The sequence below is a fragment of the Thalassophryne amazonica genome, chromosome 4, assembly GCF_902500255.1.
Source record: "Thalassophryne amazonica chromosome 4, fThaAma1.1, whole genome shotgun sequence".
NCBI classification, from domain to species: domain Eukaryota; kingdom Metazoa; phylum Chordata; class Actinopteri; order Batrachoidiformes; family Batrachoididae; genus Thalassophryne; species Thalassophryne amazonica.
The window spans coordinates 122022028-122033210 of record NC_047106.1 but is presented as its reverse complement, the minus strand read 5'-3'; positions in this window follow the sequence as shown (position 1 = coordinate 122033210).

Here is an 11183-nt window from a genome sequence, read left to right as displayed (position 1 = left end):
TGAAGGGCACTCAGCACTTAAAGGTAATTACAGATGACAATCTGACTGGTTAAAATCATGTTATACTCCAAAAACACCCATGAATAATTGAGTAAATACAGAACAATCCCTTTGTACTCTCTGCCTTACTTTGCACTCCAATTATGTGCCATGTAAATTGTAAAGCAGTTAGACACACTCCAGATGCTCTTGTGGTATGTACTTTAAACTATCATAAAGATATGATCCTGCTGTCTTTCTGAATGCCATCACTGTGTAATGTTAATGGTCAACAAGCGGTTCGTACACTTGTTTTCCAGAGCATAAATTCCTGGTTGGAGTAGTGTCAGGAAGGGCAACCCACATAAAACTTGTGGCCAGTCAACATGCAGATCACATCTGCTGTGGTGACCCTGAGTGACAAAAGGGAGACAAGTCAAAGAAACTTAGATTTTTTGATTATCAAACAAATTACTTTTTTTTCAGTTCACATTTATTTTAATTTAATGATGCATAGATCAATAATTGCATTCCTAATTAACTGCAGTCAAAACTGTTGTTATGGATTGCCATTTTTATGAATTGTCCATCATTCAAATCAATAAAATATCATTATTATTTTTAAATTTAGTTTTGGATTAAATGGTGGTGAAAATAATTGTTAACTACACCACCGTGCTCATACAGTGCAAACCACCACCAACAGTAATTTCTAATTCCACAAAGTTTTACCTTGGATAAAACTTTCAAGGTCAAAGTCCTGTTAGAAGGGGCTTTTAATATGATAAATTAGATGTGATCAAGAGTCAGGAATATGTATTTAGTTAATGCACTTAAAAGTTTTTGTGGTGTTGCCAGGCTGTTTTTTTTTTTTTTTTCAACTTTTGGTGGTGTTGGTAAATCCATAACAGAAAAAAATAGTGACTGAGGCACTTTTGATTGAGATGTAATGCAAACTGTATGCCAAATGCGCTTTTCAAAATTACATTCAAATATCCACAAAGTCCACAATCAGATATGGATCAAACATGGTTAGGCATTAGTGAGTGCCAGTCTGCACCTCACTTTCAAATATGAGAGTGATTGGGGCATGTTTGATTAAGATACTGTAAAATATATTAAAATGGGGTTTTCAATGTTAAATTTAAATGGCCACAAAATCTGTAATCTGGATCAGATCCAGATCAAACTTTGTCAGTCGATAAAGGATACCATCCTACATAATGCTCTCAAATGTGACATAAATTTGATCTTTTTTTGACAGAGTTATGAATTTTTGAAAATTTGCTTAATGTTAATGATTCTTCCAATTTTCCATGATTTTTCTTGACTTTAGCCTATGACTTTGAAAACTGAATCAGTTCTTGCTTATCAGGATATGAATCTTAATTGTTGGCACCAGGCTGTTCACAAACAAACAAACAAACAAACCTCGCTAGCTGAGGTAAATATTTATCAGGAAGAGTATGGTAACAAACTGCAGTGACACCTTAATATCTTTAAGTGTGGGTACCCTGCAGTTTGCACTTGTTCATAATGGCATGGTTAGTGAAACCTAAGGTGCCCTGACACTTGTACTACTTTGATCTGCGCACTTGCATGCACATCCTCGTGACGATCCCACCCACTGTGTTCCCAGCTGGATGCCATGATTTGTGTGCTGGACGCTGCACATGTATATATATATATATATATATATATATATATATATATATATATAAAATTGTAGTGGACTAATCCTTTTCTGTCCAAGTTAGCTGTTGAATATGCCTCTAATCGCTTCTGGAATCACAGAGGAGCTCTCCAGCTGCAGCTTTTCTCGTACACGTGTGCGCTGAACGAGGTGGAGAAAGCATTTAGAGCCATCTAAAAAGGTAATTATTTGTCATGTTTATATTGTAATGGCTTGATAGCACGTTTGCATGTTCTTTCCTTCTTGTGTGCAGCTGTAAAAGTATGTTTATTATAGATTTAACATCTTGTTAATCATTCAGATGAGCTGCACTCTGATGCGGTGCGCTGATGCAATCACTCACACTGTTCACTTCTTTACTCAACTTGATGAGCTGCACGTAGTGTTGGCGAGCAGATCGCACAACGTTCACCACCACTTCACATTTGTTACATGACATTTATGTGTGAAAGATTTTGTGAAAGTTGTGGAAATGTCAGGTGGCCTTTAGACTATTTCAATGTCCTACTGGCCTCTTTACCATCCATCCATCCATCCATCCATCCATCCATCCATCCATCCATCCATCCATCCATCCATCCATCCATCCATCCATCCATCCATCCATCCATCCATCCATCCATCCATCCATCCATCCATCCATCCATCCATCCGGGGCTGGGTCAAAGTTGCAACAGACTACTAAATGAAGCAATGTACAGAGACATCCCTGGATGTCTCCTGGCTAATATTAAGATAATCAGAGAACAAATGGGGTATAAAGCAAAATACCTCCACTGTGTTCTGGCTCCAGCCTGGGGTCTCCTCCCAGTTGAAATTGCTTCAGAGGGGAATCCTTTGCAGAAGGCTTAACTGCCTGAAATGATTCCTTTCAAATGCAAAACCTTACTCTGTTGGATGGGTTTGTGTGCCACAGCTACTGGTTCTAGGGATCCGAATAGATTTTTCATGCAAATGGTTAATCTGCAAAAACAACAGTTACTGTACCCCTCAAGTATATTGCAGGGAAGTAGAAAGATAAATCAGCAAGAAATGCTAAGGTCAAGTAAAGTACATGTGCTTCAAAATGTATTGAAATGTTTCATACTGTAAAAATTTTCAGCAAGCTAATGTGCAGTCCTGGTCTGAATTCTTGGCATACTTGAATATTAATGCTCAGAAATAAATCCAAATTAACCTTTTTTTCCCCCTAAATGTCCAAAGATATTGAAAACCAACAGCAAAAATAAAAGCCTTTTGCACTGTGAAAGAATAATAATGATGAAAACAGATATAGAGTGTCTGTACACAAACCCAGCTTTATGATTTTACAGTCAGTCATTAGTGTCACAGCCAGTTTTCTTCAAATAGATCAGGGAATGGATATGGAAATATTTCAAATCACTTAATATGTATTGGACTTAATGTATGTCAATAATTAAGAAATGGAAATACTTTCCTTTTGAAAAGGTAAATATAAATAAATAAATCTTACATTACAAAGCTTTAATGTTACTCTGTAATTTATGTCTACCATTTGAAGTAAAAAAAACCAAACAGAAATATTTGATTTTCCTCTGTAAATTAATACCATGGCTTGTCCATTACGATGATTTCTTGATTAACATATTGAATAGGCAACATGGTGCTTAGTGGTTAGCACTGTTGTCTTACAGCAAGAAGGTCATAGGATCAATTCCCCTCTTGTGGCCTTTTTGTGTGATGTTTGCATGTTCTACTCATGTTTGTGTGTTCCATCTGGGTGCTCTGGCTTCCACTAAGCCACTGCGATGCCCTAGGGTAGATACCTTCATATATATCTGAATTTCAAAGGCCAGCACCAGGGCAAAGACACTAAACAAATACAAATAGTTACTATCAACACTACTGTCATGTGTCTGTTAAAGATGAACGTATATTTGCTCCGCTCACATTTCATTTGTTCTTTGTGATTATTTATCAGCAGACATGTGATCATGAACTCCAATTAATTTAATGATTAATTAGTTACCATTCTTACTGACTATGTCATTACTTTTAATGTTATCAAAATATAGTAATTACAAAATATGAATTTATAAAGTTACAGTAGTGTTCAGAATAATAGTAGTGCTATGTGACTAAAAAGATTAATCCAGGTTTTGAGTATATTTCTTATTGTTACATGGGAAACAAGGTACCAGTAGATTCAGCAGATTCTCACAAATCCAACAAGACCAAGCATTCATTATATGCACACTCTTAAAGCTATGAAATTGGGATTTTAGTAAAAAGAGGTAGAAAAGGGGGTGTTCACAATAACAGTAGTGTGGCATTCAGTCAGTGAGTTTGTCAATTTTGTGGAACAAACAGGTGTGAATCAGGTGTCCCCTATTTAAGGATTTAAGGAAAATGGGACGTTCAAGACATTGTTCAGAAGAAAAGCGTAGTTTGATTAAAAAGTTGATTGGAAAGGGGAAAACTTATACGCAGGTGCAAAAAAATTATAGGCTGTTCATCTACAATGATCTCCAATGCTTTAAAATGGACAAAAAAAAAAAAAAAAACAGAGACGCATGGAAGAAAATGGAAAACAACCATCAAAATGGATAGAAGAATAACCAGAATGGCAAAGGCTTACCCCTTGATCAGCTCCAGGATGATCAGAGCCAGTCTGGAGTTACCTGTAAGTGCTGTTACAGTTAGAAGACGCCTGTGTGAAGCTAATTTATTTGCAAGAATCCCCCGCAAAGTCCCTCTGTTAAATAAAAGACGTGCAGAAGAGGTTACAATTTGCCAAAGAACACATCAACTGGCCTAAAGAGAAATGGAGGAATATTTTGTGGACTGATGAGAGTAAAATTGTTCTTTTTGGGTCCAAGGGCCGCAGACAGTTTGTGAGACGACCCCCAAACTCTGAATTCAAGCCACAGTTCACAGTGAAGACAGTGAAGCATGGTGGTGCAAGCATCATGATACGGGAATGTTTCTCCTACTATGGTGTTGGGCCAATATATCACATACCAGGTATCATGGATCAGTTTGGATATGTCAAAATATTTGAAGAGGTCATGTTGCCTTATGCTGAAGAGGACATGCCCTTGAAATGGGTGTTTCAACAAGTCAATGACCCCAAGCACACTAGTAAATGAGCAAAATCTTAGTTCCAAACCAACAAAATTAATGCCTCGCAGATGTGAAGAAATCATGAAAAACTGTGGTTATACAACTAAATACTAGTTTAGTGATTCACAGGATTGCTAAAAAAGCAGTTTGAACATAATAGTTTTGAGTTTGTAGCGTCAACAGCAGATGCTACTATTATTGTGCACACCCCCTTTTCTACTTTTTCAATAGCCTTAAGTGTGTGCATATCATGAATGCTTGGTCTTGTTGGATTTGTGAGAATCTACTGAATCTACTGGTACCTTGTTTCCCATGTAACAATAAGAAATATACTCAAAAACTGGATTAATCTTTTTAGTCACATAGCACTACTTCACTTCATGTTTAATGATTCATTTAATGTTAAAAGACGAATGTTAAAAGTAAGCAGGTTTTTCAAATAATAAAATTTTTGGTCTTAAAAGAAAGTTTATTTTATATAGAAGAGTAGCAACAGGCGTGGGTTTGCAAAGACGACCGATGACTTGGAGTCTCAGGACATTTAATGAGAGGAGATTCACTGTAGCTTTGGCCTCTTGAGTGCAGTTTTCAGAGGCCACTTTCCTCACATTTTCAACAGCAGACATGTTCTCTTCTTCCAGTGGGACTGAAGGTTTAGATGTACAGTTCCACTTTTGTTTGTTTTGAAGTGCATCTGTATCTCCAGGTTTGCTCTGATCACCCTGTTGTTGATGTGTTTCTGCATAGCAAGAATTCCGAATAGTGAGCAGACAATATCAGTTTTACAGCAACACTGTGTAAATGCTGGTACAATCACCAGATTTGGCATGATGATTCCCAAGGTAGCACTTACCAAATCTGGTCAATTGTGCCACTTGAAAATCCAAGATGGTGGCAACTTTTCAATCAATTTCAATCAATTTTATTTATATAGCGCCAAATCACAACAAACAGTTGCCCCAAGGCGCTAACTTTTCAAGATAGCCAGCAGAATGACTGCATCTGTTTTATTGCATCATTGAAATCAAACATAGTGCCTAATTATATGATCGGAGTGGCTATACGCCCAACCGTTGGGTCAGTAAAGTAAATACGTGAGCATATATGCCCAACCACAACCGACCAATGAGCACGCTTGTAAGCTCACTTTAATGCAGGATGGAAAAAAGGCGGATATTTTCTCGCCGGCTGTGGGAGGGTTCGCAGCCCGCGGAGGAGCTGTGATCTAAAGTGGTTCTGTTTGGCTCATCACACCCAGGGAACAGTGTCAAACTAACACCATCTTACAGCCAACAAGCAGCATTTTGTTCAAAAACTGTTTTGTCGTTAACAGGCTTCCATTCAAAATGCTTATGAAGTTTGTCTGTTTTGATCCATTGTGGTGTTTTTGCAGTAATTAAAGACGGTGCCGTTAAATGAGTCAAACATACGCCGCAATAGAGCCTTAAAAAGTGGTGTAAAAACGTAGTTTAGATGCACAAAACGTGTCAAATACACGATCACGGTTGGGCAAATAAGATAAGACATTATATTTATCTGCCCAACGGTTGGGCGAATAAGATGACATTATATTTATCTGCCCAACGGTCGGGCGTATAGCCTTTGCCTTACGTGATGGCCAACAAATCGACTCCAAAATCTTTTTTTTTTTTTTTCTCAGGAACTGTTGTTACTTATTAGAATTGGGTGATCTTGGTGTCAAATTGTAGGTTTTCAGGCATACCGGATTACTTTTTTTTATCCTACAACAAAAATATGACACTCCCACTGGCATACATTCCCATTTGTACATGTTGATGGCAGATATTTAAAATTACAACACAATATATTCAACATTTAACACTTATTAATAGGCCGACATGATAAATGGAATTTGAAATATAATTATTTTAATTGATGAAATAGGTGCATTTATATGCAATATATATGAGATACATTAAAAAATTAGACAGTTCTTGTAGTCAGAGCTATAATAAAAACAACTCCCCCCAAAACACACACACACACACACACACACACACACACACACACTGGTATGGATTTAGTGAAATCATCAAAACAGACCACACAATTTCCAAACAAAGGAAAAAAAATTGATGATAGTGATTGATTACCATTCAGCCTATTATGTGTCGGACGCGGTCGGATCACCGACCCAACGTTTGACAGGACCCAGCATAAAATAAGCAGAGCACGGTTCAAAAGGTAACAGAATTTAATAAACATAATAGTGAGTGGAGTGATAAACAACCCAAAAGGTCCGTGGTCTGGTGAGGTGGAAACACGGCGCGCTCTCAGCAGCGCAAACGGTCCGGAGCCACAGCAGTTCGGACCCAGGGACCCCGCCGACACCCCCCAGGCGGCCGCGACAAACCGAGTCTGCGAAGGAAGAAATCATGAGGTGAGTCCAACACTCTCCACACAGAGAGACACAGCTCAAAGGTGCACACAATCAGAAAACACTTCCTGGCTTTAATATAACTCAGCTTCTCACCCTGCAGGCACGGAACAACTCAGTTCAAATCTCCACTGCAGCAGAAGCTGATTAGACAATTAGCATAGCGTAACAGCTCAATATAACAAGGTGTGAGGGACACCAAATCCACTGTCATTACTTCATGAAAGTCACCAAAACCAAATTACCTCAGGAAGTGTGCTGAAGAGCGTGAGACCTCACCCAATCCTCCTTCACAGACTGTGGCGTCAAACCTGGAGCGGTCTCTGCGTCCGTAATGGTGAGATTGTTGTCCTGACGTCGATCTCACACGTGTGCTCACAAGGTCGAGTCTCTGGCAATCACACACTGTGCATTCAAGGTTTAAGTGCAGCAAGCTCTGATCAAGACAGATACACCACAGCTGTGAGTCCTGATGACCTGCATGTGATAACAAGCCTCAGGTGTTCAGGGTGAGGTCCTAATACTCAGCCACACGTCAGCCACTCAGTCCTGAACGCATACCACCTGGTGGGAGAAACAAAACAAAAACAAAGCCAGCCAAACACCCCAGCCCACAACACAGCCAGTATACAGTGTATGCAGAAAGTATTCACAGCGCATCGTTAGTTCACACTACATATAATGCTTATACTGCATGAGGAACCCTGGCACCATTTTCAGTGAAGAACCATAACTACAGTGGATCCCGAAAGTATTCACAACACTTCACTTATTCCACATTTTGTTTTGTTACAGCCTTATTTCAAAATGGAGTAAATTCATTTTTCCCTGAAAATGCTGTTCACAACACCCCATAATGACAACATGATATAGTTAGTTATAGAATACACCTTGTGGTGCAACCTGGACACATCTTCAGTGATGTACCCGGGGTCATAAGGTGTTTCGGGTCTTACATCAGACACCCTCACCCGGGTGACCCAGCCGGGTGATCAGGCCTTGACTTGTGTCCAGGTAACGCACTACGCCACGCATCCCCCCTCTTCAGCCAGAGCCAACGTGAAGCCTTCTCAGCAGCTTCCATGATGTTTTTTATGGCTCTCCATCTGTGCAGTCCGCAGATCCCTAGGAGTCCCAGGACCAGATATAAAGAATGGCCTGCGAAGCCCCTGCAACCCACTTCAATGGGCTGGCAGCGGGCCTTCCACACATTCCTCCAACATTCAGCAACCAGGTCAGCATACTTAGTTTTCTTCCGTTCCTGCGCTTCCTCCATCCGCTCTTCCCAGGGGACAGTTAACTCCAATAGCACCACCTGCTTACTTGCCTCAGACATCAAGACCATATCTGGCCGTAGTGATGCTGTTGCAATGATGTCCGGAAATCTTAACTGCCTCCCAAGGTCGACCAGAAGTTGCCAGTCCCTTGCTGTTGCAAGCAGGACCCCCTGGGTCTTCTTTGGAGGCTGGGGCTTTTCACCTGCTCGAACAAAAGTGATGGTGCCCTTGGAGGGGTACTGCCGCTTGCTGTTCTTGATGCCAGTACAGATGGCGTCTGCTATCACCCTTAGCATCTGGTCATGGCGCCAATGGTATCGGCCATCTCCCAAGGCCTTTGAGCAACAGCTGAGAATATGTTCCAAAATTCCCCTCTTCTGGCAAAGTTGGCAAACTGGCAAGTCCACCAAGCCCCAGGTGAACAGGTTGGCAGGGCTCGGGAGGACGTCATACACTGACTGAACCAGGAACTTGAAGTGGTATGGTTCCATCTTCCAGAGTTCTGCCCAGGTGATCTTGTGGCCAGCTGCATGTTCCCACTTGGTCTAGGCCCCCTGCTTGGACATGCCCACCATTCTGCTGTACCAAACTTCCTCTACCTCAGCACATACCTCCTCCTGGATCAGCTTATGTTTCTCCTTTCCACTGACTTTGCTGTAGTAGAGTTAGAGTTGCTGCCCAGCCCCGCCTGCCCAGTAGCCACTGTGCCCACCAGGATGCTATGTCGCAGCCTTGCTTCTGCTAGTTCCACTGCATCCTGTGCATGCCACTTCCGTCCTGTTCTGACCTCCACCCCCGCTGAGGAGACCTTTGTGTCAGCAGAGTCCCTATAGAGCAGAACTTCTCTGACTCTGGTGACCTTGAACTCCTCTGCCAGACTACTGAACGGAAGGTGGAGCTTGGTGTTATGCCCAAAGAGTGCAATGCTGCTTAAGCACTGTGGCAGGCCCAGCCACCTACGTAGGAACTGAGTATTCTTCCTCTCAAAGCCCTCCACGATGGTGATCGGGACTTCATAGATGAGCAGCGGCCAGAGAAGACGAGGTAGAATGCCATGCTGGTCGATCCAGGCCTTGAATTTTCCAGGGAGCCCTGACTTGTCCACAGCCAAGAGCCACAAGTCGAGGTCATTGCTGGTGCCTTGACATGCTGAGGTGTCCTTCAGGTTGCCAGTGAAGAGCTTGCCCAGGCTCTTCACTGGCTTTTCTGACACTGATGGACTCTGTGTCTCTCCCAGGGTGAAGCTGAACTGGTCAGTCACTTTTCCCTTCTTCAAGACTAAGGATCTGGACTTTGCCGGCTTGAAACTCATTCTTGCCCATGTATGGGGCGAGGCAGCTCCCTCAGCCACAAAGCACATTGGTTCACTTTACAATCAAGCAATCAAAATTATGGACAGAAAACCAATCTGTCATCATCACTGTCAAATCCTCCACAAACATAACTTATTGAGTTTTGACAGTTTTAGCAATTTCTGTTTTCTAAAATTATTTTTTAAATGCTACCACAATTTGGCTCCAGAACCACTTAGGGAATTTATAGGGAGACCAAACAGCAGCAGGACAACAAGAGGTAGCTTAAATCATAACTGTACCATCCCCAAGTGCAGAACCTCGTTTGGACAGTCAGCCTTTTCTTACAAAAGCTGTAAACTCTGGAACTCACTGCCCACAGATATTAAGGCTGTCAGCGAGTTGAAAATGTTCACCTTTAAACTTAAATCTTGGCTTAAATCAAACCAAAACTGTACCCACCAGTAAACATATGAGAGTGAATGAATGAGATGAGTGAGATGAGAGTTTGAATTGCACTGTTCTATTTATTATAGATGTTCAAATGTAAATTAAGATGTTTTTTAGGTCGTGTTAGAGTAGAAAAGCCTAACCAAGGACAGGAGTTGTAAATTAGCACTTGTTGCTATACTCTGTATGCATCACATCAGCTGCAAGCTTTGATTTGTAGCTGTGTCTGACTGTATTGTCCCTGTCAAGTAAACTAATAAATAAATAAATAAATTGAGACATTCAAGCCCTTGAAGAAGCCACCTACATCTGTGCACTGATGTTGCAGATACTGTTAAGATCATCCATAAATGCTCTAATCAGGGGTTGTTGGGTGCCAGATCTAGACAATGGGCCTCTGCACTAGTCAAGGAAGAGGTTCTGTATCTTATCTGGGATGTGGTATCTTCTCAGGGCCAGCTCCACCAGCTTGTCTGGTATGGATCCATAAGCATTGGCAAGGTCGAGCCACAGTACTGCCAGGTCCCCCTTGCTTCTTCTTGCCTCCCGGATCAACTGAGTCACCACCCCTGTGTGCTCAATACACCCTGGGATGCCTGGAACTCCTCCCTTCTGCACTGAGGTGTCAATGTATGTGTTCTTCAGGAGAACTCTCATAAGGCAATTGGCAACGATCTTGAAGAAGGTCTTGCACTCAACACTAAGGAGAGAGATCGTCCTAAACTGCTCAATGTTTTTGGCATTCTCTTCCTTGGGAATCCAGATGCCCTCTGCATATCTGCATTGCTGAGGTACCCTCCCTTTCCTCCAAATAACTCTGTAGATCTTCCACAGATGTTCCAACAGCCTAGGGAAGTTCTTGAAGACCTTATATGGTACTCCACTGGGGCCCGGTGCTGATGACATTCTGGCAGATTTGATGATCTCTCTGACTTCCTTGAGGGTGGGTTCATTGATGTTGAAAAGGGTGCAAGGTTTTGGTGGACATATGAGAGCTGCACAGTGGCTGA